Source organism: Drosophila mauritiana, unplaced genomic scaffold, assembly GCF_004382145.1.
Source record: "Drosophila mauritiana strain mau12 unplaced genomic scaffold, ASM438214v1 Y_09, whole genome shotgun sequence".
Taxonomy (NCBI): Eukaryota; Metazoa; Arthropoda; class Insecta; order Diptera; family Drosophilidae; genus Drosophila; species Drosophila mauritiana.
The window spans coordinates 26,749-33,033 of NW_022881548.1; positions in this window are offsets into that span (position 1 = coordinate 26,749).

A 6,285-nucleotide genomic window follows, 5' to 3' on the forward strand; every position below is an offset into this window, starting at 1 on the left:
ATCGTATTACAACGGAAATAAGAACTGCATTTGAATATCGCGAATACTGTACAGCAGTATTTTTAGACGTATCCCAAGCATTCGACAGAGTCTGGCTCGACGGCCTAATGATTAAAATTAAAACATCCCTACCCGAAAGCACACACAAACTTCTAAAGTCTTTCCTCTATAACAGAAAGTTTGCAGTACGGTGCAACACTGCCACTTCCACTAATCATACAATTGAGGCTGGAGTCCCCAAGGCAGCGTTCTTGGACCAACCTTATACCTCATCTATACAGCCGACATCCCTACAAATAGTCGCTTTACGGTATCCACATTTGCCGACGATACAGCTATCCTTAGCCGTTCAAGGTCCCCTATCCAAGCTACAGCACAGTTGGCACTGTACCTCATCGACATTGAGAAGTGGCTCTCTGACTGGCGAATAAAGGTAAACGAGCAAAAATGCAAGCACGTGACGTTTACGCTAAACAGACAAGACTGTCCTCCGCTCTTGTTAAACAACATACCACTCCCGAAAGCAGATGAGGTAGCGTACCTAGGAGTACACCTTGACAGAAGACTCACATGGCGCAGGCACATTGAAGCCAAAAAAACCCAACTTAAACTCAAAGCCAACAACTTACACTGGCTCATCAACTCTGGTTCTCCGCTCAGCCTAGATCACAAGGTCTTGCTCTACAATTCTATATTGAAAGCTATCTGGACATATGGCTCACAGTTACCAACGCAATCACGGAACTTAAGGAAAAATACCATAGCAAGCTTTACACGCACCCCAACCACCTAGCGCGAGGTCTAATCCAGCTCAGCAGCCGTTCCCGTCTCCGGCGAACGGACCTACCCATAAATTATTAGGGCCGTTTAATCATAGAACAGTTGGAAAAATAATACAACTGTTAAAAAAAAACTTGTTATAGTTAAGATTTTTAAACTTATTGTTAGTTCTTATACAAGAAGATTCAATAAATAAAAAAAAAAAAATGAAAAAAAAAAAAAAAAAGACTTTTGCATGTGGTATGATCGTATTTGTGATTTAACAACTGCTCGTTCTCTACGATGGACCTCCAAAACGGCTCTGGCAAGTCGAAATGGAAGAACGTTCCCGACCGAAAACTGCCTTTACACGACCTAACCAACGCGCCAGCTACTTTTTAGCGCCTAACGGATGGGTTCTGCTCCGGCCCTGCTTGGAAATCCACAGCCGCATCTTCGATAGATTGCAAAACGTAACTTATGTAACTTATTTCGAAAGCAGTATGGGAAATTTCACCTTTTATTTGGCATAAATGTGTTTATAAACATAACAGAAAAAGAAGTGAGGCACACGAAGCTCGTGAAAAGCTGAATTAAATATTTTAATTTATTTGTGGGCATATCGACGAACGAATTTTTAAAATGATTGAAAGTCTCTTATGGAAGAACTCGAGATTGTTTCATGTGAATTTGTTGCATAAATGAAAATTGTGCAATAGAAAGCTGGATAAGTTAGCAGCAAAATACCCGACATGGACTGAAGGCAATCTTAGCTTGAACCTACTTGTAAATTCAAACAAAGTTGAGCATGAAAAACATCCAGCTGGTCGTCAATTCAGCAATTACTTTGGAAAAGCTGTCTTTTAAGGTTGGCAAATCAAAACCAGGAGAATTCAAAACAACAACTTCCACGTTTTTTCAGATATAACTGGCGCTGAAATCGAAATCATTTTAAATAGGTATCAACATCTCAGGGGAGGAGAACTAATTATTGCCAAGCTCTTCTGGCTTCCAATGACAGCATCCGTTCACAAGAATCTAGTTTACTCAAAACCGATTATGGGAAATACAGATATACTCTAATATCTCTAGTCGTCTATTTTGGATAGGAATATAAAATATACATATTTTTATAGCGGTTTCTCGAAGAGTAAAAGGGTGTAGGGGTACTATAAGTCCTCTTATTTAAATAAAACGCAAACGCAGGAGTTAGCCTCTTTGGTTTATTTGGTACTTCGTTCAGCTTTAGCATTCGACTAACTCCCTCTCCGTTTGCGATCTGTTTCCTTGCGAAACAGAGAGAATGCCACCCGAAAGCGATATATATATACTGAACTTATGTATGTGTACCTCTAGCCTACTAAAATTCGACCATCCTGACATTTAAGATCGACCTGATCTTGTCGATATTTTCGCCTTATACCTATTACATTGTTCTTAGTCGCTATTTGTTTTAATTTTTTTTTCACTTTTCTTATCTTTAATTATACAAATTTACTTTCTACTCCCTATACAACTTCTTAACCATAATGTAATCTCCTACTTTGTACTGCGTACTTTCTTTTTTCTTATTATTATATCTTTTTTCATTATCCCTCTGTGCTTTTAATTGCGATTCCGATCCTTTTCTTCTAATTTCTTTCAAGTCTCTAATTTCACTAACATTATTTAACTCTTCTAATTTTTGTCTTAATTCATCAACAACTTTTCCCTTTTGTTCAATTCCAAACAACATCTTGCTGGGAGATTGCGGTACACTTCTTTGTTTGGAATTATTCAGAGAAAATTCTACGTCTTCAATAACTGCATCCCAATGCAATCCCTTTTCAATGTCTGCTATCATCGGCCCTACTATTCTATTGAATAGTATGAATAGTGAAAATGCCACACATCTCAAGCAATTTCCTATATGCCTAATAACTTTTTATTTCATATTCGAAAACCAATAAGTCTTAACAATAGCATCTATAAGCTTATCTCTCCCTAAGTGACCTAATTCATTGTGATATTTATATAAAATTTTTTCTTCCATTTCTTCTGGTACACAAAACAACAATCTTCCACCATTTGCCTTCCTATAAAGTACACCATTTCTCATTTCAAAAATTTTATCTTCCGTTTTCCCTAACCTTTTCCTAATATCTTTCAATTTTTCATCTTTTGCTTGACAAATAATTAAATTATCTTCAAAACTATTAGTTTCTATCACTTATATGTTCGTATTTCTGATCAATGCATCCACATGCTGCATATGCTTTCCTGCTTTATGAAATAACTCAAAATCGTACTCTAATAGTTATAATGCCCACCTCGCAATCCTAGGGTTTAATTCTACTCTATTTAACGTTAAGTTAATGCGTTGCAATCCGTAACAATTTTAAATCTCCTTCCCTGTACATAGATTCTAAATCTTCTTAATGTGTACAGGGTGGCCAATGTTTCAAGTTCAAAACTATGATATTTGGCCTCATCCTTTGTTGTGGCTTTCGAGTAATAAAATATAGGGTGCCATTTCATATCCTCTTTCTTATGCAATAACACTGCACCAAAGCCTTGTGCACTTGCATTATGTATGTAACTCTATTTCATCCTTATAACAATATAACCCTAACACTGGAGCTTCCACTAACTTTTTCTTAAGTGTCTCAAAACATTCTAACTCTTTTTCTTCAAACGAAAATTCTTTGTCTTTCTTCAATAAGTCATATAAAGGTTTTGCAATCGTTGAAAAACCCTTAATGAATCTTTTAAAATATTAACACAATCCTAAAAAGCTTCTGACATCATGCACCGTATCTGGTACTGGAAAATCTCTAATTGCTTCTATTCCCTTGTCATTGGCCTGTATTCCCTTACTTGTTATTAAAAATCCTAAATATTGTACACTCGATTGCAGAAACTCACATTTATCCATTCTCAGCTCTAATTTGTTCCTCGCCAACCTGTCAAAAACTTCCCTAAGTACTTCCATATGTTCCTTAATTCCTTTGCTAGCTATCATAATGTCATCCATATATATAATAACTGTATCCTGCCTTATTATATCCTCGAAAATTCTATTAATAAATCTCTGAAAGACCGCCGGTGCATTATTCAGCACCATTGGCATCCTTAAAAATTTAAACTGTCCTAAAGGCGTCATAAAAGATGTATATTTCATTGATTCCTTAAGATCTAACTTCGAGAATATCGTTTTATTTACTAATCTATCCAACAGATCATCAATCAATGGTAAAGGATAATTATATTTGACCATTGTTTTGTTAAGTTTTCTGTAATCAACAAATAACCTTAGGTGACCTGTTTTCTTTTTCACTAACACTATCGGAGATGCATATTCTGAATCACTCTGTTTAATAATTCCGTTTTTTAGATACTCATCTAAGATAATCTGCAGCTTTTCTTTTACAGTATATGCTAAACTTCTAGGAGAACAACTAAACGGTTTCGGGTCATTTAATCTTAATTGTATTTCACACCGAATCTCCGGTTCATTCGGTCTTTCTTTATTAACATAACAGTTTTCTACCAACTCAATAAATTGACATTTCATATTATGATCCACCTGATCACCTATTTTGTAATCAATTGAGTCATCTATTACATTAATTTCAAGCATTTCCCCTCTCCGCTGTGCTTATTTCAGCATTGACAGCTTTCTCTAATTTATTTTTAACCTTGTCACTAATCATTTGACTTTTCCTACTACCTTGACTAACACTATCACTAACTGTTTTACTATTGTTGGACATATTTGTTTCTTCTAACATTTTATCGCTTTTCTTGTTACATCGACTTTCAATTTTATCCACTGTAATCATTTTCAAGGTGTCCAGATTCAAGCAAAAGTTGCATGTTTCCATTCCATTATTAAATTAAAGTGTATTTTATTCAAATTTTTCATACTTTTTTGTTTAATCCGTAAAATTATCTTAAAACTGGTACTTCAATAACATCTTTAGGTACTTTACTAATTTTTATGAACGAAATGGGTCTTCCCGTGTCTATGAGGCAAATTTTGATTTAGAATTGTTCATAAAATTAATTTCAAAATATCTTACGTAATTGTTTTCATCCCCATTCTTGTTTTTCAGGCACTTTGCTGCAAAGTGCCCCATCTCACCACAGGCATAGCATAACCCTTTTTCGCGCTTTGGCTTCCTGCACTCTTTGGCCCAGTGTCCCTTCTATTTGCAATTGAAACAACGCAAGAGTGTGCTGCTATTATTGTTCACTGATGCCACCTTCTTGTCTGCTTCATCCATTGTCGGTAGTTTCACTTCCGCAAATGCCCGCTTTATGTGCTGGATATCTCCAATTCTTCATCATCCATTTTTATTCCATGTGCAAGCATCACCTTATCGTCTTCATAAGCAACAAAGTTTTCGCCCGCTGTCCATTTTCGTTCCTCAAATTTTCGCCTTGTTTCTAACTTCGACTTCCTCTCACCAAAAATTGACATCAGCTCAGCCGCCAACTGCTCCGTTGGTAGCAATACACGTTCTGGATCTGCATGCAACCACATGCATGCTTTTTCTTTTATCTTACTGACGATCAACATCTTTATATACGGTTTATTTATTCCATAAACGCTGGATATATTTTTCACCTGTAGGATCCATTTGCGCGCACATGTATCTCCCGAAGAATCATTTACTGCATCGGTTGCCATACGCAATAATAAATCCATATTTTGCACAGCTTGTCCCACTGTATTTCGTTTATTCTCGCCACATTCTTTGTTGCTTCTCTCACCGCCGCCCGTCGCCGCTGTTTTTGTTGCGGGCGCCGTCTGCACTGTTGTTCTTGTAACTGCGTACCCCGCTTCCGTCGTCATGTTCGCCGTTACTTTTGTTGTGCTCTTCTCATCGCTGTCTTCGTTGCTATTTCCAGCTTCGCTGTCACATTCGTCGTCTTTATGCTCTCCGTCTTTTGCGTTATTTCTTTTTCCTTTTTGAACATTATTAGTACTAGTAGTACTTCGTTCAGCTTTAGCATTCGACTGACTCCCTCTCCGTTTGCGATCTGCCTCTATGCTTGTTGCTACAGAGCCGATGTTGCGAAACAGAGAGAATGCCACCCGAAAGCGAACAATGACTTAATGTTTATATACTATGTTGCTATACTGAACTTATGTATGTGTACCTCTAGCCTACTACAAGGGTATACTAGATTCCTTTAAAAGTATGTACAAGGCAGAAGGAAGCGTTTCCGACCATATAAAGTATATATATTTGTTGACAATACAAAAGTCACACTTATGCGAAGTTGTGTGTATGTGAGAGTTTTTTTTTAAATTAATTTATTTATTAAGGCATACGGGGAAGTCATGAAGCCCCTTTGTGTCCTTCTTATCTATTAATTCAGCCCATTTTGGGCTCGCCGGCTAACTATAGTTAGCTTTTTCAAATTTACAGAAATTTAACTAGAATTACATAACAATCACATATAACAAATAGGATAAGCGTCAGCTTCTGCGGACCCTTGTCAAAGGAGATCGGGTAATGAGATCCCTCGGTTGCCTTC